General features: G+C 35.8%; 1 protein-coding gene across 3 annotated transcripts in view; it reads left to right on the top strand.

The window, feature by feature from the left end:
- The window catches only part of Lingo2 (leucine rich repeat and Ig domain containing 2), a 1,146,745-nt gene that overhangs the window by 217,557 nt on the left and 904,301 nt on the right, over positions 1 to 24,887 (top strand). For all 3 annotated transcript variants that reach the window (XM_029533363.1, XM_021222170.2, XM_029533362.1), the window contains exon 2: positions 1,423 to 1,519. The gene's annotated coding sequence lies outside the window, so the exon portion shown is untranslated. The remainder of the gene's footprint in view (positions 1 to 1,422; positions 1,520 to 24,887) is intronic.

Genomic DNA, 24,887 nt, shown 5'->3' with positions numbered 1-24,887 from the left:
CAGACAATGAAAAGTGCAGTGGCATCATGACCTGAGATTCTTGAACAGAATTGCATTAATTCCCATAGAACGCTCTGTCAATGAAATAAAACTCTTGTTCAACCTAAAATGGCCACAGCAGAAATACAAAATGGAGGAATCTCTGCTCTGTTTTGCCCTGTCTCAGTGTTGTCATGGCTGTTATTGATTATGTTTTATAGTGGGGTCTAGAAATCTGGATTTGGGCTGATTATACTTCTAGGGACTGATACCTGCTCTTTTCTTGGTAGGTGGGTGCTTTGTTCCTTGGTTTCTGTTTCCTCTCTTGTTCTTAGGAGAGCACAGTGGCTCTTTGTTGCCTGGTAGGACATTTTTATGGGATACTGATATGTATGGTCACTGGGGCTTCCAGGTAACATATGTTTCTAGATACTGGAAGCTGACACTTAGGAATTGGAATGAGCTATGAGAAGAACATCAGAAGAGAGAAAAGCTAGGCTTTGCACCGGAATCTGCTTAGTCTCCGGGGAACTGGGAAAGGGAGCGAGGAAAGGCCCCTGCACAGGTGCTCTGCTACAGAGCTGGGGATGGGACTGGGGCTTTAAACATGAAGGTGAGGAAGGAGGGGAACATTTGAAGTTTGCCTACCTGCTCTGTTACCCTACTACCCTCTCTGTCAAACTTGACTGGTGGATTCTGGAAGAAAATCTTTGGACAGGAAGATTTGTGTGGCCTGCTAGAGATGCGGGCAGGGGTGAAGGGAGGCTGCCAATTGTGTTCTATTGCTGAGCTCTGGTTAAACCTTGGATATTGGATTTGGAGAAATGGAGGTAGAGGTGAAATCATCAGTTTCTGAATCTGCTTCCCAAATTGAAGTGTTCTATATGTTTTAAATTCATCTCTTAGAAGGATATCTATAGATACCTTGAGATAATGAATGGTAGGACCCGTGATAGTTACTTATTGGTAGACCTTATCTTGCATACTTAAAACCCTGTGTGAACTCTCTTACATGGGGCGGGGGAGAAGAAAATGATGAAATATTTAAATTATATATTTTTCCAGCAGTAACCATAAAATATAATTTGATCTCTCTAATACTTTGTTATCAGTTTTATGCTATTACTGGTATTTAGAACATTTTGTTTCAAACTAAATTTAATGAAAATGGTTTGATGTAAAAATTATTTTATATTCTAATTATATTTCCGAATGCTTATTAAAGAATACATATTGAGTTTGAAAACACATATGATGAAATTATTTATGAGAAATTGCCAGCAATAATGTCATTGGCGAGCATTACATTAGTTTGACTCATGAAATACAGTCTGGAAATATATACGCAATTTTTATTCAGAATTTAAACAAAAGCAGCCAAATGGAAACTTGGTCAATGTTACTTTTTCCATGTTCCCAAGATTTTTGTTTCATTTTATTTAGGAAACCTGATGATGATGGTTTCAAGATGTAGAATCCTTACATGTGAAGTATCCCAAATGAAGTTGAGGAATCTGGATTGAAAGTGCATCATATTGTGGTAAGAAGAAAGAGTCCTAATGTATTGGCCCTTAAAAAATATCATGTCAAGCACATACTTTGTGTGTTCTTTTGTGTGTAATATGTGTGGTTGCTTTACCATTATGAGTTGATACTCAAGTAAAATGATAACTGTAACTAAATCTGTAAGTTCAACATTTCTAAATCCTCTTTATTATTTTGCAAGTTTCCTCAGGTAGACTGCAGCATATTGGAGGACTCACAAAATGATACATTTCAATCTGTGTCTTATTTATGTTAGTTACTATTATCACAAGATAGGTTTTATCATAGCCATAGCACAGATGTGAAAACAAGAATTTGAGAAAGCTGAAATCTTATTTACAATCTTGTTGACTATTAATGGCAGGACTGATTTTACTTCCTATTGATGTGTTTTCTTTAGCCCTATGATAATAAGGAAAGGCAAAAATTTAGACAAATACCCCAATGTTTTAATCAAGAACTTAGAAGAGAACCATATTTGGCACCTCTCAGTAAAACCATAATATATAGTATAGTGATATTCATTTATGTATCATTACTCTTAAAAACATTTTTCTGCAAGTCATCAGTTGTGTAGATATATGCATCAGAACTTAGATGAAATGAAAATTGGAAAATAATATGAGATATTTGCCTTAGTCATCTTTGCTATATATGTGAATATATATGAATATGAATAAGTTGGCAGGTTTTCTCTATACAAATAATAATTCCTGACCAATGATAAGGTTTAATGGAACTACTTATAACCTAACCTTTATGAGTACCTGGCATATAACCTTGAGAACTAAAAATGTTGGAATTTCCCTTACTAATATACGTGTTATGAGTTATTGAAAGGACACCACTGAACTAAGAGATAGTCTATGCATAGCATCTGCCTTTCTGCCACATGTACTACAAATACCCAATATATTGAAATCACATCAATGTCATCATGATGTAAACATTACAATACAATCAGTATTCTCTTATAGTGGGAAGGAAGTTAGGACCTTACTACAGCTGATTTCATTGTATCCTTCTGTGATAACTGATAAAACTGTTTATGCACTATTGGTACAGTATTACATTTCAATTCAAGAGGATTGAATTTGCATAGTAGTTTCTAAATAAAGATTACCAGATTCCGATATTATGGTTAGTTTTTACTTTAAATTAAATAGTAGTTGTTCTATAGCAACAGAATTTGCTATGTGAAGGGCCGCATGTAATAAACTGTGTTTGTTTCCTGTCCTTTTAACTCTAGGTAGCGAAAAAGTTGCTCACCTTATTTGCCCACCAGGGCCAGACTCTTAATTCAATGAGGGCCATGAGACTCACGTTGCCTATAAAGCAAGGTATCCTGGACTGTAAAACTTACCTGCTTCTTAAATCACTGCTAGTGATCTAAAAGGGCAGCTGCCCTTCAAGATCTACTCATACAACTGATAACAGATAACTCAGCTAAATAGCTGATAAAGATCTTATTGGAATGTGTTTACAATAATGATGAATGTTTGGCATGACTTAGTAAGTTGTAGGAGGGAAGTTAAGGAGAGCCTCATCCTTTAGAAAACAATGAGCTAAGGAAATAATCATTTCCAAAAAAATGCATTACCAGGCTAAGCGTAATATATATTTACCTCAGATTTGCCTGTAGCATGTGTGTGTTATGTGTGTATCTGTAGGTCAGCAATTCTCAGGCTTTCAAGAGTTTAGCTTCTTGTGGGAAGCTTCCATTCCATTCCTAGGACGGGATGCTGCTCCTGGGGATCTGCTTCAGCTGAGCATGCTAGTTAAAGCAGTCTCCACTTAAACACGGCCATTCAGACTCCAACACTCCTGGTATACTGTTCTAAGTGGGACTGGGGAGTTTTCTGCCTTCAAGTTTTAAGTTTTAAAATCTAGTATAGGACTTTACTGTTAGAGATCAAACTGAAAACAGTTAGTTGAGTAAGCACTGGGATACATATCTAAGAAATCAATCCATTTTAATAATAATTCTCTGTACCTATTTCATAGTTGAATAACTGCATTTTATCTATATGCATATAAAACATTGAAGAAGCATATTTAAAACTGCGGACTAAATTCATAGAAGTAGCGGTTGTGGTTTAACTAATGTTAATTGAAATTCTTCTAGTGAGCAGTTGCTTTCACACATGTAATAATGTGCCAAATCTTCCACCAGCTACCTCCATTCCATAGGTTAATAAAGTTTATCATCAGAAGTTATTGGCTCCAGTTTTGAAGTTAAAACACGATGGGGTTAGGCCTGAATCTTGGCACCAGGAGAGTGTGCATCTGCTATAGCTGCTTGTTAATCCTAGGATAATTCCATTTTATAGCCATGAAGAGTTTTGTTTCATAGCAGCCAGCATAATGACATATGGGAATAATTGGCCTATATTTGTTTTGTTTAAGCTCCTGAACACTGAATTCATGATCACCTGCTAAGTTAGTCTTTGAATGTCAAAGGCGTGAGTGGAGAGGGCCTATTCATTTTTCTGTGTAATACACTCCAATAGTCATTTTATAAAACATAAAATGTCTAGGTATCTGCACATTTTTCTCATCATTGAGTTTATTTTAATCAATTTTGTTAAGTTTTTGAACATCATTTATCAGAAAAATTAATTTTCAGAAATTAAACTAATCTGGTATTTATTCAAATAACCTCCTTCTAAAACCAAAATTGATTAATTATTTTTCTGCCTGTCTACCCTGTCCTCTTTCTCTTTCTCCACAGATACACACACACCATAGACGACCTTATTTGACCAATCCATCTTTTTCCAGAGTACTGTGTGTGAATTTCTTACTTCTCTCCATTCTCTCTCCACACGTTCAACTTTCTAACTTTTTGTTTCACCATACTTCAGTAAGTCTTCATTCTCTGAGAAGAAAATACACGTTCTTCACCCTTGCCCACATTCCCCAGGCTCTGCCATCCGGGCAGATACAAACTTTAACAGAACTAGAGAAAAGAATGAATGGACATGTATAAATCCCAAAGGCATAGTGTAAAGAGAAAAAACCACCAGGGATTAGGATCGGATGTAGGGAGGATTCCATACTTCTCTGAAGTGGCAAATTTATAGCAATTCGACTATCTGTGTTTACATTGCAGCCACTTCAGGTTTCTTCTCAAGTACTGACCTCCCTGTAAGATGGCAGATAAAAATATCTACGTGTTTCAGAATTTAAGTGAAATATATGTAAAATATATATGATTTATATATTATAACAATATGAATAATTCATTTTCCAAGTCATGTTTAAAATGTGCATATATGTAACACAGTTTTAAAAATGATTTAAAAGTCAATGTATTAAATGGCCTTCAAAAAGGTATGATTCTATCTCTAGATAGTGGCTGAAAGAAATCACAGTAATACATGGAAATTTTGTTATTGTAAGGTTTCTCTTACTCCTCAGATCAGAAATTTTCAGTGTGATTTGGACTGTGATTTTTAAAAAAATTATAATGTAATTTTGTATTGGTGCTGATGCTTTGAAGATGACTGTCATCTAAATTTTCAGTATGATTATTCTATTGCTAACTTTACTGTTAATTTTACTGAAAAAAAAAACTGATAAGTGATATATAAGCCATTAACTTTGTCTTTATAAAAAGCAAGGTAACTTTATTATCATACACATTAAATAAATGGTTGAGGCAAGTTTGTGTGTGTGTGTGTGTGTGTGTGTGTGTGTGTGTTTCTGAGACTGTCATATTTATTTTTATTTTCTTTATTTTCTTTATTTACATTTCAAATGCTATCCCGAAAGTTCCCTATAAGAATAACATGACTAATAGATTTTTTGTTGATAACAAATTTCTATTATTGGTTCCATCAATAAGCATTTTTCTAGTTATAAAGAGAACTAATTATGCAATATAAAATGATATAATTGTATTTGATCAATATTAAAACCCATATATACATGTGACTGCATACTGCGACAACCTGTGCTCCCGAGGGTTAAGGAATGCATGAAATATAGCTTGTTTTTCTCCGTTTTGAAAAATGGCAATGAAATATCGATTACCATATACTAAATATGGGTACCTAAGGGCTACTAAATATCCTGCCATCCTAGAAATAAAAACATTGTCATGTCTCTTAGCCTTTCTTGGACTTGTGCCAGTTATCTTTTCTTTCAGATTTTCTGTAGCTATTGACTTCTCAGACTTTCCATAATCATTTTGTCCGTGTATAATTCATATTGAACTCCATTAGTGTATCAGCTTATGTTTGGATTCTTTTGGGGACAGTGTGTGGAGTAAATGAGCCACAGTGATTTCTTCCTTTTAAGCTACATTAGTCAACATTTTTTCATTCTCCAGGATATTTAAAACAAAGAAATGAATAAATAAAATTATTATTATCACTTTCTAGACACCTGTCAAAATCTTGACATGTTCTGTCCCAGTAATTGGCATTCTATATTCAAAGTGAATTTTGCAAACAGCAGGGATGCAGGTTATGTGAGACCTGCCTTTTAAGTAGACAATCTGCAGTAATGGAGGTACTGCCAGGCACCCTTCAGTGTGGTAGACAGCAATAGCCATTGCCTTAAAAGTCTACCCTTCCCTCTCCCCTTTCTTGCACAAATTTTCAGTGCCTGCTTCTTGGCTTGATTCATCACAGCAGTCTTATTAAATATATTTTTATATACCCAAAATACTAAAACCGTGATAGGTAATACTACTGTGTGTCACACACTAGCCATAAGATACGTAGTGTATCTAGTGTGGTAGAAGTTTAATTATTTGTTGATAGTGTTGAAGAAATGAGGCACCCCGATGATAACTACTCTGATTTTGAAGAGAATTCTTTAGAAGGTAACCTTATAAATTTTCATGGTTTGCTACTTTTAAAATATGGTTTGAAAAACCAGGGAGGGATGAGCATACTTATCAACTGTTAGAAAGTTGCACAGAAAGAAATTCTGGCGCTATTGTACAATGGGGCATATATGTGTAATAATTGCATATAGGAAACTATTTCAATGCTTTCTATTAACAATTATAAACATCTGAGAAAGTTATGCTTACTGTGATTAAACATTGTACTCTATATACATGTATTAAAAGATCGCATATTTATATAAAGTACAAAAACATTTAAATTATAAAGATATATGATAAAAGTATGAATTATTAGATTATCCTGTTTAGTTCAGTTGAGCGGGTAGGTTGTAAAGAAGACAAGAAGGGAACAAGTCAGTGTTTCCATGGACCAGCCTCAGATGTGACTCCCAACACGATCACTCTGATGCCCTTGACTGTAACTCACATGATAGAGATATAGCAGATTTAAGGAAAAACTTGCTACCCATGTGCTTAGGAAAAGGAGAAGACATTGAATCCCTGAGCAGCTAGCCTCTATCTTTCTGATTACGTATGAGAAAAGGAGTTGTAATTATCAAAAAATCATCTAAAACATCATTTCTAATCATGTGGGTCCTGACTCCTGAGGGGAATGGAGGACCCTTTCACAGGGGTCCCATAATATATCTCACCAATATCATATATTTACACTGCAATTATAAGAGCAGAAAAATTATAGTTATGAAGTCACAAGAGGAATAATTTTATGATTTAGAGTCAGCACCCTGTGAGAACCTGTTTTAAAGGGTTACAGTTTAGGAAAGTTGAGAACCACTGATCTAGAGGCAAAGAAGTGACTACATGTAGAGAGGAATGTAAGGTAATAAAAAGGAGTAACATATAAGATACCATTTCTTAAAATTATTTTAAATAATACTATTCTCAGAGTTAAAGCACTAATTAGATTTGCAACTATTGATGGATTAACATAGATATAGGAACCACTAAAACAAAGATCATGATTATGATGGGAAGAACTTTCATTAATTGCTTCTCAATTTTGGTACAAATTGTAGTACAGGGGAAACCATGTGGACCATAAAGAATTCAGGACATTTGAATAGTTGTCCATTCATTCTTTAACTTAATGATCATTTATTGGCTAACCTTTAATCTCACATTCTGTTTTTCTCTGTGGAAATAGGGAAAGGGGTAAGACTGAAAACTGATTTTCAAGATATACATATGAGGGACAGGCAAAGGCAAAGTGAAAAACAGAAGCATTTATTAATTTACTGGCAATCCCATGCAGCCATACTCAAAAGAGTGCTAGTGAAATGATTTATAGTGATTAGGAAAGTTGAATAAGTACTGCATTTTAAACTAATTGACACTTGGTTGCAGCTTTGCAATTTTAAAAATGTGAATTATAGTTAATAATTATGCAATTCCAGAATAAGTATTTATTAGACAACTTTGTTAATATACAATTGTATTTTATATTTCTGTGTGCATATGGGTATACTCCACAATATATCTTAACTCACAATGGCTACATACATGAAAATATCAAGAATTTAAAACTTCCCATTTTCATGAAACTGTTTAAGAGCAGTTTCTGGTTCTGCTGTGCACCAAAGTTTATCAACTTGTATTAACCTGTATTCTTACTTTCTTACCTTCTCATTCTGGGTTTTTAACTAAGCTGTAACTAAAGAGAGAGGGCAAAATGAAGCAGGTAAAAGTAGGTCACGTAGTATGACACTACACTAAGAGCTCTTTTTAGCACAGGATAATTTAGTAGCTTATGATTACTCAGGTCTTTAAAATCAGTGTTGTGCTTTCAGGCTAGGTGAGTGCCATGGCCTTAATACCATAAAACTATAGGAACAATTGAGAAAATAAAATACCTCATTACATACAACATCCTATTATTTGGTTTAATGCTATTTTTTCTGAATGTTTCTCAAGAATTTTTATGTCACTAATATATAATTACTTTCATTTGTATTTTTGTATCTACGTTTGAATAAAAATAAAAATCAATATTAATGATTATTCTTCTTTTAGAGAAATTAGGTATAAACCAGCAGCTTAATTCTTTAGCAAAATCAAAACCAATCAAGGCTGAGATTGTAGAAAACAGAACATTTCACTTTAAATGGACAGCATTGTTATCATGATGGATTCATTCAGCAGACAATAGCTGTATTACCAAAGCAATCTGAATTAATCTGAAATTGAATCACCCAATGTACAACCATAGGGAAAATTGAAGCAATTTTAGATTAAGATATACAAATATTATTCTGTTAACTTCAAAATGGATTCAAAATAAATTGAACTGTTATTGTCACACTTTGGTTGTCTTAATTTTTAGCAGTTTGTTACAAAGTGTAAAGTTTCAGAAGGCTAAAATGCATGTTAGAATGCCAGCTACAAATGAAAAAAATCTAAATAATTAAGTTATTTAACTCTCTATTTCTTGCCGGGCAGTGGTGGTGCATGCCTTTTATTCCAGCACTTGGGAAGAAAGGAAGGGGGATTTCTGAGTTCGAGGCCAGCCTGGTCCTACAGAATGAGTTCCAGGAAAGTCAGGGTTACACAGAGAGACCCTGTGTCGAAAACAAACAAACAAACAAATAAAAACTATTTCTTTAAAGGGGAATATTTAACTTTTTATCATATTCATTATGAAATTGTATATAGCTTGTGACAGAATGGTGCAAATTTAAGCCCTTGACATCAAAGTCAATTACAGAAGGGTCACAAACATAGACATTTATCTGATAGATTCTCTCTTGCTCACATTAGTCATTTGAAGGCTCTTTCTAAGAGACTTATTAGCTCATCTATTTGCTAATGACTGCCACTGTCTGGGCATACTGCCTTTGGGTTCTGTTTTACTGAAGGATGGTGGTCTCTTGAAAGACAGCATTTATTACCAACTGAAGCAGTATAACAGGAATTGAAGGCATGTGTGCTATAAAATTATTCAAAGAATAATAAAACCAAGCTTTAATAACAAAGTTCAACAACTTAATCAGAATTGGTGTTTTCAGATAGCTGAATCTTTTCCTATGCTCATGTCTGTTCATTAGGTAATAAAAACTATTGCATTGTTGTACATGTCTTCCCATAATCCCAGAACCAACATAAAATGTCATTAAATGATAGCAAATTTATTGCTGTCTAGGGGCAGATATACTCTATATCTTCATCAGAATTCTATACCATATAAAAATTCTCTGTTATTTTTTTCCTGTTATTATCTCAAGGTTTCAAATGAGAGGTACTAAAAAATGATAATATCAACAAAGATGGTTAGAAATGACTGTTTGGTGAGTTAATTAAGAGTGCTTTCTATTTGGTAGGTAGTTTAGAAATTCAGTATGTGAGAGGTAATTGGTCCTCGAAAACATTAAACTACAAAAGAAGTTCTGAGTTTGAAAGTCATAGAACTCCACATATCAGGACAATAATGTATTAAGGATTATGTCTTAGAAATCTCCTTTGATAGTTTTATGGGGATAAAAATTATGAGAAAAAAAGTAACTAAAGGCAAAGAAACTGTCTGGCAGAATAATATAATCTTAATGGTTGTTAGGCTCCAGAGTAAAGAGATAGCAGTGAAAATAGCATCATTGCACTAAGAAGTAGCTGGATGATCAGTCTGTAAGACTTTCCAATTGTTTATTGAGCAAGGTGTGCAAGGAATCTTGAGTGGACCCTGTTTTTGTTGTTGTTGTTGTTCCATGGTGTAACTCAAATGCAGGGTCTTTACACACACTGTGGAAGATCCCTGACACAGAGTTGCACATGATATTGAGCTCAGGTACAGTATCAATGACTAAACCAGGCAAAGGTCACTAGACTCCAGGCAAAGAATAGGGTAACTGTCTCACGCTTCCCTGTGAAAATTCGACATACCTTTAGCTTTCCTTTGTCTGGTTTTAAAGCACCCATTGGAACTGTATTGGCATCATGTGTTAAGTATTGTTTTCCAGAAACTTCTTGTGTTTTTGAAATTATTCATCAGCGCTGTACTTGCTTACTGCCTGATTCAAGCTTTGTACCTTCCACCTGATCTTGGAGTTTTAGCAAATGGGCAGGAGAACATTTTATCCTATGTCCTACCTCTGATGGCCCCTATGAACTATAAGGACACTCACAAAACAGGGTGTCTTTAAACAGAGACATGTTAAGAACAAACCCGTATTGGAGCAGCACACCTTTACAGAAGGATCCAGTCTAGAAACTCAATGGCATCCTGAGTGGACCAAACTGCCCAGGTGGAGGCAGTGATGCTCTTGATGGCATTGTGAAACATGCTTCTAGAGAGCAGAGAGACACTGAGCTGTCTTTCGGGAACTGAGAAATAACTGCAAATTAAGCAAGACATGGTTATTCACTCTTTCTATTAGATGCTGTTTAGGGTTTTCACATACTCAAAACTGTCGTTTAACACAGAATGATGTTGTTACCCATTTGAGAGTCAATTTACAAACTAACTGAAAAGGATCTGACATCCACACAATAGAGTGTATATCTGGGGATATTTTGGCAGTTTATTTGCTACAGTGAGTTTAATCTGAGTCACTAGATATCTAATTAATCATGAAAAATGAAATTCCAGATTGTTTTCCCCCCCTTCCTATGCAGATTTATTGAACAATCTAGATTCTTCTTGCGAAGCACATGGCTCAGGTGGAAAACATTTAAATGCTTGTAATTCTATAACAGGAGTGTTTTCAATCTAAAATAACCTACAAAGATAAACAGCAGTGTAATATCGCTAAGACACATCTCACAGGTCACTGACCAAGCCTAAAGGCTTCTATAAAACATTAACAGTACTTTGTAGGAAAGTAATTAATGATCTAGGTCTGTCCTATGTCTAAATTCTGATGTCTTGTCCTAAATTTGCCAGATCTGAATTTTCCTTAATCACAGGAATGTAAAATTGTACCTTTCCTTCTAATTTCTCTCTATACCATCCTCCCTCATCCCTTCCAACCTGCTTTTCACTCTGCAGCCCCTATCCCTCATGTTCTTTCAGTTCATTGTGCCACGTATCAACATAGAAAGAAAATTCACTTTCTCTGTTCCAGTGGGCATATGTCTTGTTTTCTCTGTCCAAAATAAGACCACATAACATCACATAGGCAAAACAATTCTGATTCCACCTGGACATAGTGTGTGCTGAGTTCATAGTTGCTTAAACATATTAACATGTTGAATACATATCTACCAAGCCCTATTCTTTGCAAAGCATGGCCTTGGAAACTGTGATAGAAATAAATACCAGGAAAAATGGATAAGAGGGGGAAGACCCACATAAATTCCTCTGAGCTCTTCCGAGCAAGGCTATCGGGGCTGGGATCTAAGTTTAATGCAGAGGGATAAGAAGGCAGCGACGGATATGGCAGTCTTGCTGTATAGGATAGGAAGTAAGTGGAGGTTCTTCCTGTGACAAGTAGCTTATGCCTCCAGCAAGGGCAAGGTATCTGAGAACTTAGGTATTTGAGAGTGTGAAGGAGTCAGATAGAATTACCTGGAAGTTAGAGCACAGATTTTAAGGAAAGTTATCTCAAAAGTTTGGTTTCTCTTCAGTCATGAGAAAGCCTTAAGCAGGAACAGCTTAATCATATTTACATTAATGATTATTATATTTAAAAAGATCATTGTAAGGTGTTATGGAAAACAGGTATATGTAACTTATTTATCTATTAGGTAATTCCATGCAAGGAAGTCTCATTATATTAAATTAGAGTCTTTGTAGGGTGATCAATTTGTATTCTGAATTTGTGATCCTACAAGCTATAAAAATACTAACATAAGCCATTTTTAAGTTTTGAGCCTTTAGTCAGATGTGTAGATTTATTACAAAAATCACAAGATTCCAATCTTTCAGAGCTACAGATACTTCTAGATGTAAGAACTGGACTCATCTGTGTGTACATTTATTGAAACATCCTTGATTCTTTCTTTATAGTTTCTGCACATTCACCAGTCTGCTGGCATGGAGACTGAACCCTTTAATGAAGGTATGCAGGTTTCTTTGGGCCCCATGAGTCCTTGACATTTTCTTGGCTAATTGTACTTCTTGAAGATATTAGTTCTCTCCATTTAGAGTATAGAGTCCTCCACCTACTCTTGTCTTAGTACAGTTAAACAAGGTTGCCTGCTGGTCTCCCTTTGTGTTTCTTCTCTGCTGTTTTTCTGGTACTTTAACTTTTCTTGTCCATTAGCATACCTTCCACTTTGCTAAGCAGTCAGGCTTTACAGGAGACAAAAGTCAGAAAGGACTGAACTCTACTTGACTGACTGTCCAAGTGACTGATGTTTCCAGGTATAATGCATCCCTTCTGATTTAAAAGAGCCGATGAGCCATGCTACTTTTTTTTTTCTTTTTTCTTTTATTTATTATTCTTCATTTACATTTCAAATGCTATCCCAAAAGTTCCCTTTACCCCCNCCCCCTGCCCCTGCTCCCCTACCCACCCACTCCCACTACTTGGCCCTGGCCTTCCCCTGTGCTGGGTCATATAAAGTTTACAAGANCAAGGGGCCTCTCTTCCCANTGATGGCNGANTAGGCCATCTTCTGCTACATATGCAGCTANAGACNNNAGCTCAGGGGGTACTGGTTAGTTCATATTGTTGTTGCACCTACAGGGTTGCAGGCCCCTACAGCTCCTTGGGTTCTTTCTCTAGCTCCTCCATTGGGGGCNCTGTGTCCAATCCAATAGCTGACTGTGAGCATCCACTTCTCTGTTTGCCAGGCACTGGCATAGCCTCACAAGAGGCAGCAATATCATGGTCCCTTCAGCAGAATCTTGCTGGCATGTGCATTAGTATCTGGGTTTGGTGGCTGATGATGGGATGGATTCCCGGACTGGGTAGTGTCTGGATAGTCCATCCTTTCTTCTTAGCTCTAAATTTTGTGTCTGTACCTATATCCTTTCATGGGTATTTTGTTCCTTATTCTAAGGAGGAATGAAGTATCCACACGATGGTCATCCTTCTTGGTTTTTCTTGTGTTTTGCAAAATGTATCTTGGGTATTCTAAGTTTCTGGGCTAATATCCGCTTATCAGTGAGTGCATATGTTGGGCTTAAACTCAGGTGAAGAAACCATAAGTAGACCACATAAGCACAGTTATCTCAAAATATCAGTCGGTAATCTTTACTTTGTACGTGCTTTCACAAACATTTTCTTCTCTCCCTGCCTTTACTGTTTGTCAAAACCATGGGGTGACGACATGAAAAATTCTGTAAGGTAGAAAACACAGAGAAACCCTGTCTCAAAAACAAACAAACAAAAAGTCCAATGAGATTTAATTCCTATCTGCTAAATATTTTACAGATTCATTAGAATATAGAAAGCATTCTTTAGCAGGAAAATTTTAAGGGATACTTTATTGTTATATACATTTATATAAAATTAAAAAGCATAAACTATGGAAAATGGTGTCATATTTGAATTACATAAATATATTGACTGATATTCTGAGAAGTTCTTTTCTTAAAAAATTAAGTCCTGGGGATTAAATTTCTTGGATTTCATGGATTTTTTGAAAATGTATATGAAAAATCATAAAATATCAATGTACAGGGAAAATTGAGATATATTCATAAGAAATCGGAACTTCTGAAATTAGAAACATATTATACACATTAGGTTGGCACTCTGAAAGCCTACAAGTAAAATATGAAGTCACATTCTAATTGATAGCAGACTTTACATATGTTTCAAGACAGTATTTCTGACCTTCAGAGGTAGTCAGTTACTTTTAAAATAGAAAACTATAACATTAAAGGATAAAAACAAAGATTTGTTTAATAATTTACATCAATAAAATCTTATGTAATTTTGTTAAAATACAGAAATACAATCTGATTTAAATAAAATAAGTAAAGCTTATTAAATTTACATTATAGGTTGATATCACTTATATAAATTGTATGTTTAGTAAAACAAAATAAAATGATACAACAAGTCATGTTAGTAAAGGTTGTATTTGAAGAGCTAGGTTATACCATATTTATAAAGAAAACCTTTACCTATAATATATTTTAAAATTAGCTTTAATCCTTATATATCTATCTCATTGTCATTTGTAGCATGATACTAAATAAAGGGATTTTCATGTCTTTTTAAAAATTGTATTGCCAGGAAATGATTTCCGAATATGGGTTTTTGAACAAATGATTCATAGGCATGGCTATTTTCAGATTGACTGCAGACCCTAGTGTGTCAGTGACCTGGAAGTTTATCATAGAGCAACATTACTCATTCACAATAACTCACAGCAGATGGCGTGACATATTATATGATGTGGTTCTTGGAAATGATGTCAGTATAAAGGAAGGCTATAATGTTGAACCATGGGATTGGCATATGGGTTTGCTATCTGGGCCTGCATATATAATAAATGATAGATGTGTCCCATAATGAGTGTCATAATTATCATACAGACGCATGGTGGAACCACCAAGTCCAGATGTGAAATCATTAAGCACATTAGCCTCACCTTGCTGGCAATGAGAAATAGTTCTGCCAGTATAGCTGCATGTCTGGCTATTCACCATGGCTTAGATATCTCACATTGTAAGAAGATATGTATCCTCACATCCTTAAGGGAAGCCTAAGGGAAGCAATAAGGAAATCTCTGTATTGAAGCATTTGGTAAGTACTGTTCGGCTCTGGAGTCTCTACTAGAGCATATCATGATGCTGTATACCCACTGAAGCTGTTCTACTCAAAGTCCTGCGCATGTGTTTCTCTCAACGTGGTCTCACAATGGATTCCCTTAAATTTGAAAACTAACTCATTGCTTAATTTTGCTATTGTTAAATTTTGATTTGTTGTAATTTTGTTCTATTTTAAAATTTGTTTTGACTTACCTACACATGGGGATGAATAAATAGAGATGGTATATAGATGTGGGACAAAAAATAGGTGGAGTGTTTGTTGACATATGCTGAAATATGTTTCTAAATATATTGGCCCTAGTTTTCTGTTTTGTAACATCTTTTATATAACCTTCAAAATAATATCCAAATGTATGAATATATTTACCCTTGTATATATGTACATGTATATGTGCTCATACAAACACGTTTTATGTATTGTTGTTCTCAACAATTTCTAAAAAAATATTACCCATTTGCTATCTGATTGCATGGTCATTTAATGATTAGAAAGACAGTATATTTACATGAGCCTTAATTCTTAGAGATGATGTCAATACAAAGAGAGGCTGTAATGATTGTAATGGTGGTCCTTGAGATTGGCATATGTGCTTATAAACAGAGCCAGCATATACAATGTGTAGTAAGAGATGTCCCATAATGAGCATCATCATTGTCAAACAGATTCATATATTGTGTGTGTGTGTGTGTGTGTGTGTGTGTGTGTGTGTGTGTGTGTGTGTACAATGTATGATTGCTGTAACTTGCAGTGATTGTACAATTTCATGATCTTAGGAATTATAAGACCAGCAGTCTCAACTAACTTGGACTCTGAGATCTCTCAAACACCGAGCCACCAACCAGGCAGCATACACTAGCTGATATGAGGCCCCGAACACATAGAACAGAGGACTGCCTGGTCTGGCCTCAGTGAGAGAAGATGTGCCCAACCCTTGAGAGACTTGAGGCCCCAGGGAGTGGGAAGGTCTGATGGGGGGGGGGGAATGGGGGCAAGTGTCAACAGACATCCTCTTGGAGTCAGGAGATGCGGAACTGGGGAGAGACCAGGAAGGGGACAATGGAAGGACTGTAAAAAAAAATCAAATAAAAGTAAGTAAGTAAATAAATAAATAAATAAATAGTAAGAAATGGGAACATTTGAAAAGGAAATAAAAATAATAGAGTGGAAGTGAATACTGTCATCATAAAGGTGTTAAATAATGAAAATTTAGGAAGCCTGAAAAGGAAGAGGAGGAGGAGGAAGAGGAGGAGGAGGAGGAGGAGGAGGAGAAGGAAGAAGAGGACGAGGAGAAGGAGAAAGAGGAGGAGGAGGGGAAGGAAGAAGAGGAGGAGGAGGAAGAGGAGGAAGAGGAAGAGGAAGAGGAGGAAGAGGAGGAGGAGGAGGGAAAGAAGTCTTAAAAGATTAACCAAGTGCTGATTAAGTAACTGCATCATGTCTAAGAAAACAGAATGGAATAATACCTTATGTGATGCTTAATAATATAAATGAGTATTAGCTTTGGAACATACATCACCATTAAATAACACCCTTTCAAACATCACAATAGTTTTGTACTATCCAAGTACTATTTCTTAGGCTAATATCTCTTATCTCCTCCTTGAGGTCATTCCTTATGTGTGAGTTGGTTTCTTGGATTTTGGCCAATAATGTTTCCATGTGCTCTGTTTTTAAATAGATTTATTTTAATTGGTCAGCATATTCCTTAATATGATGATCAAATCTATAAAAACAGTTTTTCCAGAAGTTGTCTTTTAAGTATATAGTTTAATGCTTTAATTATTTGATTGATTTTATGGTTATAGATCCCTTCTCTACAGCTCTATTTTATATGATTTCTGTAATGTTGATCATGTCATTATAGTTATAATTACAATTATTTTCAAACAGAACTGGTAAAAATAACAGTTGGGCTTTTATATCTTTTGGAAATGGTGTTCAGCCTCTGCTGATAAGGTATAAAAATAACACTGACACTATTACTGAGGCTATGGTCGGCTTACAGACCGGAGCCTACCATGGCTGTCCTCTGAAAGGCCCTACCAGCAGGTGACTGAGAGAGACACAGATCATTTATGAAGTGGAACCACAGTTGAAAAAAATTCATCACCACACTGACCTGTGAACAAGTCTGTGAGATGTTTTCTCCCACCACCACCACCCGTTTATTTCTTTCATTTCATTTTATTTTTCTTTCTTTCTTTTTATTAATTTATTGGATTTACATCCTGCAGCTGTCCTCCCTTTCCTCCTTCTAGTCTCACACACTTCCTTCATCTTTTTCTTCCCTTCGCCTCAGAGAATGGGAAGCCCCACTTTGGTACCTCCCCACTCTGGAACATCAGCTTGAAGCAGGTCTAGTTATATCTTCTCCAACTGAGGTATATCAAGGCAGCCCAGCCAGGGGAAAGGCAGGAAGCAGATTCCATGTCAGAGACATCCCTTTGCTCCAGTTGTTATGGGACCCACAGGAAGACCAGGCTGCTCATCTGCTACATATGTGTAAGGGTTCTAGCAGAACTATCATCTCAGAGGCTTCACTCAGCAGCTGATGGAGACAGATCCAAAAACCCACAGCCAAACATTAGGCTTGGGGAGTCTTGTAGAAGAGTTGGGGGAAGGAGTTAGGGAGCTAGACAGGGTCAAGACACCACACGAAGACCTACATAATGGGACAAGTAAACGATTACCTAGCTAACTATGCATTACCCATGGATGATGGGAAGAGTGGAAAGAAAGTAGTACACAGACCCCTAGCCATCTTGTCACAGAAGAAACCTTACATTTGTCTAGTTTTCACTTCCCTTTATATGATACTCCTTTTTTATAGCACAGTTTCAGCCCAGAAAATTAAACTTGCACTTTGGTTCAATCATATTTTTATGAACTGATCCTACCAACTTTGTGTCCTTTGAAAATGTAATGAGCATGCTCTATAATGTTTCACTCAAGTGTATAACTTACTATAAAGGAAAAGCTATCATAAATACACAAGAAGAAAAGGTTAATCACTGCTTCTTTTTACATCCAAGATAATAGGGCTGGTTTAGTTGGCTCTTTTGTTTACTGTAAGAAAAAAATGATCTTTTAGAAAGGGGTTCCAAAGCTGGGTCCTGTAAGCAATTTCAAGGCACCGACAAACAAGTTTTCTTTCTTCTCTGGAGATTTGTCCCCAAATAGATGAAGAGAGAATCTGAGAATTTAAAGAAAGCCAGGAATATTAGCCAAGAGTTAGCAGGCTTTTCAAGACATTGTGCGGACAGGTGAAGACACAAGATGTAAAATCCACCACAGTCGAGACCAAAGGCAAGTTTCAAATAGCCATGTTACACATTTGGTTTTAGTTATCGTTTAAGTCTGAGAATATCTTTACCCTCCTCTTTTTCTGTTAACTCAGGAAAGTAACACACGAATTCTGTGCTGTAGCAAGTGTAACAGGGATTAGGTGAGCACTAACACGTAATCCTATCTTGTTTTCCAAAATTCTAAGATTTATTTGGAAGAATAGTGGATCTTTCTCGGTCTTGTTTTGTATGGTCCTGATTTGTTTCATTTAGAAACACAGGAAATAGTTGTCCAAGACAGGTAAAGGACAAGATATACACAGAGTTTGCACAGATTTAAAATAAGAACCCAAAGAGGAATCCATGGGGTCCTACAGGTTACTTTCACAGTATGTCCTGAGACATTATATGGTGTAGAAAGAATGCAATACCATTACAAGTTCACAAGTCTATTCTCACCCTCTTCTCTTTTTTAGATCCTGCTCTCTTCTACACACTAGAGAGCAGGTAGATAACATTCCTTTTAGTAAACCTAGTTTGTATAGGTATATAATGATATCCCTATTAATACTTGAACCAAGAAAATAAATGCTAAACATTCTTCATAAACATTTATATTAGCAATACCAAACCCCCTTTTGTCTATATTTAATTTTCTAGTGGTTTTCACTACCACTGAAGTGACTTATTATTTCAAAAGAAAAATAATTTTAAAATGTCAATCCACTGATCTTTAGGTCTTTTAAATCTCAAAGACAGTAACTTTCCAGGCAGTGTCCCTTACCACTAGATCTTGTCACATGGGAGCTTATTGGAAACATAGATATGAATTCTCCACTGATGGATTCAGAAATTATGGGTGACTTGGGAATCTGCGTTTTAAATTGTTGCAAATGTTTTCAGATATAAATTCAAATGTGACGACCAAGCCTGGTGTATGTTCACAACCCAGGCAGTGTGCAGGAACTTCCTACATCCTCAGAGATTGTGAACATGTTTATAGCTGCTTGGATAGTAAGTTATACATTATTTTTACTTGAAATTGTAGAGCTTTCTCTGAAATTAACATGGTTTAGTCAATTTCCTTGAGTAAGAGTAATATGTTTCTTTACTTTGCTTAAGAGCATGGAGCATTTCCAAATACTCCAGTATTAAGTGCTTCATGATATACACTTTGTCATTGACTCACAGTAGGTAACTTACCAACTTATTTTTGTATCTCTGACAAACATCATTGTCATATATACAGCCCATAGTATTATAGTGATAAAATTATAATATGGCCTTAGTTCAAAATTTAACATCATGCTTATCTAGTCTGGTTTGTTCTGTACTGTCTGGTCCCATTTGTTTTGACATGTCATGTAAAGCACAAAGGAGGAAAGAAACTTGACAAGGCACGTGTTAGCATATTTTGGAGCCTTTCTCACTGTTCATTGCTAAGAGCTAAAAGATTCAGGAAGCAGGAGTGGGTGGGTTGGTGAGCAGGGGTGGAGAAGAGGGCATAGGGTGTTTTCAGAGGGGAAACCAGGAAAGGGGATAACATTTGAAATGTAAATAAGAAAATATCTAAAAGATATTTCCCTTTCTTACATTTGTAGAATCAAGTGGTAGCTCAATAAAGGCTACCCAGTCATTGATATGCAATGATCAAAATAATAAATTTTTTGGTAACATAAAAACTCACTAAAATTCAAGTTAAACACTATTTATATACATTATTTATGTCAGGGTCTGTCTCTAAATAGTAAAATCCAGTGAAAAGTCAACACAGATCTAGATGGAATGCTGTAGATTATAGATTATATTGCTTTCACATTGCCATATTAGCAATATGAGAAAGTGATACCTAAATGTCAGCCACTGAAAACACACACACACACACACACACACACACACACACACACACGCATCTAATGGTACCCAAAGAAAGTCATTTTTTCTCTAATGATTTGTTCCAAAATCTCGTCATTTGTAGCATACCTTTATTTGTTGTGTGACGACAGGAAGGGAAATGTTGAGTGTTCTTAGAGATGTCCTTCCATTGTTTCCTTGTAGTTATTAGAAATGTATAAATTACTGTGAGTTGTGATGTCTGATTACTTTCTGCTGTTGCCGGGCTTAAGCAGAGGGAGGAGAAGGATTTGATAAAGAAAAATGGATTCTGTATCTCTGAGACGAATCAGCCATAATGTGTGCATAACTTAGTGATCACTCTGAAATTTTATAAACTGGTACAAACCTGTCTTGCTGGAGGAGATGCACAGGCCACCATATTCCAGAAAATGCAGGTGGCAGCGGCATTCATGGATGAAACCAGCAGACACACAGTTCTTTACAAATATTGCAGTTTATTCATAGATTCATGACTTATTAGTGCCAAGCTTAGCGTGCGTAAATGGACAAAAACACTCAGGAGCATTTTGTATTTGCTGAAAAGTGTTTTGGGTGTTCACTCTGAGATGATCTTTTGCTTTGAAGCTGACTAAAATTATGGCCTCTTCAGATAACCTGAACAATGACTTCTGGTCTCATGTATTTTTTCAAGATTATAAAGACATAAAGAAAGGAAAGAAAGAGGAAACGGTCGATTTCACCATGAAAGACAAATCACATTACGTTGTAGACCCATCTAATAAATAATTTCCTGAATCCTAATTTTTTCTATAAGGAGCACTTTCATTAGTGTGTGTGTGTGTGTGTGTGTGTGTGTGTGTGTGTGTGTGTGTTACATACATTTGTATATATGTACGTGGAGTTGTGTTCACTTATACTGAAAAATGTAGAGACCAGAGTCTGAGGCAGAATGTTTTCTCATGGTGCTTCTCTACTTCATGTTGAGGCAAGGCTTCTCATTGCCCATTGATCTCACCATTACCTTTAGTCTAGTTTTCAGAGCACAGTGGGAAACTACCTATCCCCACCACTGCTCTTAAGGTTTGATACGGGCCTTGGGGATTCAAACTCAGGTCCTCACTCTTCTATGGCAAGCTTTAAACACCAAGGTTTCTACCCACCTCCTCATTTCTTTAATTTAAATATAAAAAGAAGTACTTCTTCACTTGGTCTTGTAAGTTGTGTGCTTGTCCACAAAGAAGCATAAAAGCACAGGGAAAGGAGTACATATGGAAGATAAAAGGCTTCTAAACAAGCTGTGTTGATTCAATTTTCTTAACTATACATTTAATTGTCCATACTTGGATTCCTTCTAAGATAATTTACATGAGAGATATTGATATCACTTTTAAGAAGTTGCATGTTTTTTTGAACTTATTTTCAAAAAAAGTTGAAAATATGTAACAGGCAGATACCATAAATGTAAAATTAATGCTTACCACTAAGATTTGTAAAATTAAAATTGCAGGATTCAATAGGATGAAACTTTTCTCAATGTTTTAAAACTGAGAATCCAGGTCTAAATGTATCCTTAAGAATATTTATATACACGATGCATATCTTATTTCTCATGACTTGAATTGTTGGGCCTATTTTTTTGTTCACTCAAAAAATATGCTGTTGAGGTATAAATTAGAGAGGGATATTTTAACAAAATATTTATGTTATTTGCAGAGAGATAGAAAGTGATTTATATGCTGCAAAATGGTGGTGGTGAAGCAAGCATCCAATTTTATTTTATTTCAACTGTTGATTTTGGGTAGTGCATGTACATATTTATATTCCTTATGAATTTAATTGTATTTATTGTGCTAACTGTGATATTTCTGGTATCTAGTGTTTTAATTCTCAGCACTTTTGTGCATTTCAAACACTAAGTCCTCTATAAATGTGGTAGTTATTTTTCTGTTACTTTTCATTTACCCACTGCATATCATGTACCATCACTTACTATAAATCCACAGTCATGCATCTGTGATCATGCATATGGAATATTTCATATTACTTAGCTATGCTTTGTTTTTACAATAAAAGACACCATATTTGAAGAATTAAATTAAATTTGGAAAATTAGTGCATTTCGGTAAATAATCTGCAAAATCTTTCTTTCACTTAGAATTCCTTCATTTAACAACTGAGCCATGACTTGACAGTAATAAATTATCTATCAATACATACTTACTTACAAAACTGCACATTAAATGTAATGTATCTTGGTTTTTCTTTCATTAATTTTTCAATATTATTCTTAAAATGATTCAGAAAACACTTTCCTACTCTTTGCAAAATATGTTTGATGCTATTTGCCTTAAAATAATTTAGAGCTAAGATGAAAGGATGGACTATCCAGAGACTACCCCATCTGGGGATCCATCCCATCATCAACCACCAAACACAGATACTAATGCACATTCAAGCAAGATTCTGCTGAAGGGACCCTGATATAGCGGTCACTTGTGAGGCTATGCCAGTGCCTGACAAACACAGAAGTGGATGCTCACAGTCATTGGATGGAACACAGGGCCCCCAATGGAGGAGCTAGAGAAAGTACCCAAGGAGTTGTAGGGGCCTGCAACCCTGTAGGTGNAACAACAATATGAACTAACCAGTACCCCCTGAGCTCGAGTCTCTAGCTGCATATGTAGCAGAAGATGGCCTAATCAGCCATCATTGGGAAGAGAGGCCCCTTGGTCTTGTAAACTTTATATGACCCAGCGCAGGGGAAGGCCAGGGCCAAGTAGTGGGAGTGGGTGGGTAGGGGAGCAGGGGCAGGGGGTGGGCGTAAAGGGAACTTTCAGGCTAGCATTTGAAATGTAAATAAAGAAAATAATAATAAATTAATAATAAAAATTAAGAATTTTTCTTTTTTTCTCTTTTTCTTTGTTCCTATGAACCTTAAATTTGACATTAGAGAGTTACTCTGGAAACACCTCAAAAACACTTACTGTCACCATCTAGTGGAAAAGTGTTGGTTTCAGACTGAAAGCTGAGAAAACTCACTTCAAATACTGAGGCTTAAAAATAAGGCACACCAGGGCCAAGAAGGGGGAGTGGGTGGGTAAGGGAGAGGGGTTGGGGGTAGGAGGAGGGTATAGGGGACTTTGGGGATAGCATTTAAAATGTAAATGAAGTAAATACCTAATAAAAATTGGAAAAAAAAAAGAAAAATTTACTTTCTGAGCATTCTGGAAGGTGGTTAGTTCAAGATCTGAACCATGTCCCCAGAGGGAGTTTGCACAAAATGTTTAAAGGATGGGAACGCAAGGCAAGGGAGAAGCAGGAAGAAGCTGCAGTATTTTGTCAATATATTTTTACATTATTAGTTAAGCAAGGGAATACCCATTGGAGACTGGGCTGTCTCCAGGGTACCCGGCATCAAGGTCCTTAATTCATTCTCTTAGACATTAGGGCCAAAGAAAAGCTCAGAGTAATAAGGGGACAAAGGGCCAGATCAGCTGCATGTAGTTAATAAGGGCTTAACAGGAAAATTGGTTATATATTTTTACAATGTATTCACCTTGATTTAGATAACATCAGTTTTTATATTCTCTCTTGGTTAACAGACAATTGGGAAATTATTGGGAGAAGTGGGATAGGTACTCATTCTTATCACTGGGAAGATGAAATTGCTTGATCTTGCCAGCAAGAAGGAGACGTCTTTGCAATGGCTACACTCTAACAATCATCTTCTCACAATTTGTACCTGAGATATCTGGATGTAGACAACTGTTTACAACAGAAGCTCTTTGGCTATAGGGAAGTTCACAGCTCCCCTAGCAAATGGGACTTTGAGATTCTCTCTATGATTAAATGGAGACATAAAGCAAAATGGCCATACTTAGAATACCTTTAGTTTGCTTGTTCCCAACAAAAGGAAGTGTTGACTTTGATGAGATTGCTTGTGTTAGTTTGTAAAAATCAGCAACCTCTGATCCCAGAGACAGATTCAGTCTTTTTGTCCATGTTCACTGAGACTTGCCACTGCTCTTCTGATCAGTTTAATCAACAATCCATCCTAACTTTCACTGTAGGCACATATAGCACTCTGTGTAACAGAAGGACACAAGGGTTGGCACTGGTATACCAAATCAAAACCAACCATCACTTGTGATCCCATTTTATTAGATGAACACTGATATCAAAAAAGCCAAGACACTTGACAATATAGGTCTAACAAGAGGGAATCAGGCTATACATTATGCAATTATCACAATATAGCTAGGATGCTTTGACATACAACATGCATTACTTGTTCTAAGCATGGCATACATTACAAAAACACTTTGGAAGGCCAAAATAGGTTTACAGGAGATGTTTATAACATAAGCAAAAGCTCAAGGAGAACATACAAGATATAAATTAAACTATGATATGAATAGAAAATAATGGTTCAAATATAAACCATATTTCAAATTTTATAAGAGTACTTTCCATCTAATATGTTCATTTGTACCTAGTTGTTCATTATATGTGCAAATATTGAAAAACCTCTAAGGTTATCAGAGAAAAAATATGAATCCCTATGTCTGATCTCTTCCTATAAAAATGCTGGAGTTTCCTTTCACAGTAAGAAAATGGCAGCACATCATGTTCATAGAATGTGAGAAAGAATAGGTATATGTATATAGTATTATATGTCATTTTGCATCA

Source organism: Mus pahari, chromosome 22, assembly GCF_900095145.1.
Source record: "Mus pahari chromosome 22, PAHARI_EIJ_v1.1, whole genome shotgun sequence".
In the NCBI taxonomy this organism is placed as follows: domain Eukaryota; kingdom Metazoa; phylum Chordata; class Mammalia; order Rodentia; family Muridae; genus Mus; species Mus pahari.
The sequence above is the reverse complement of the archived record's forward strand: the minus strand, read 5'-3'. Positions and strand labels throughout refer to the sequence as shown.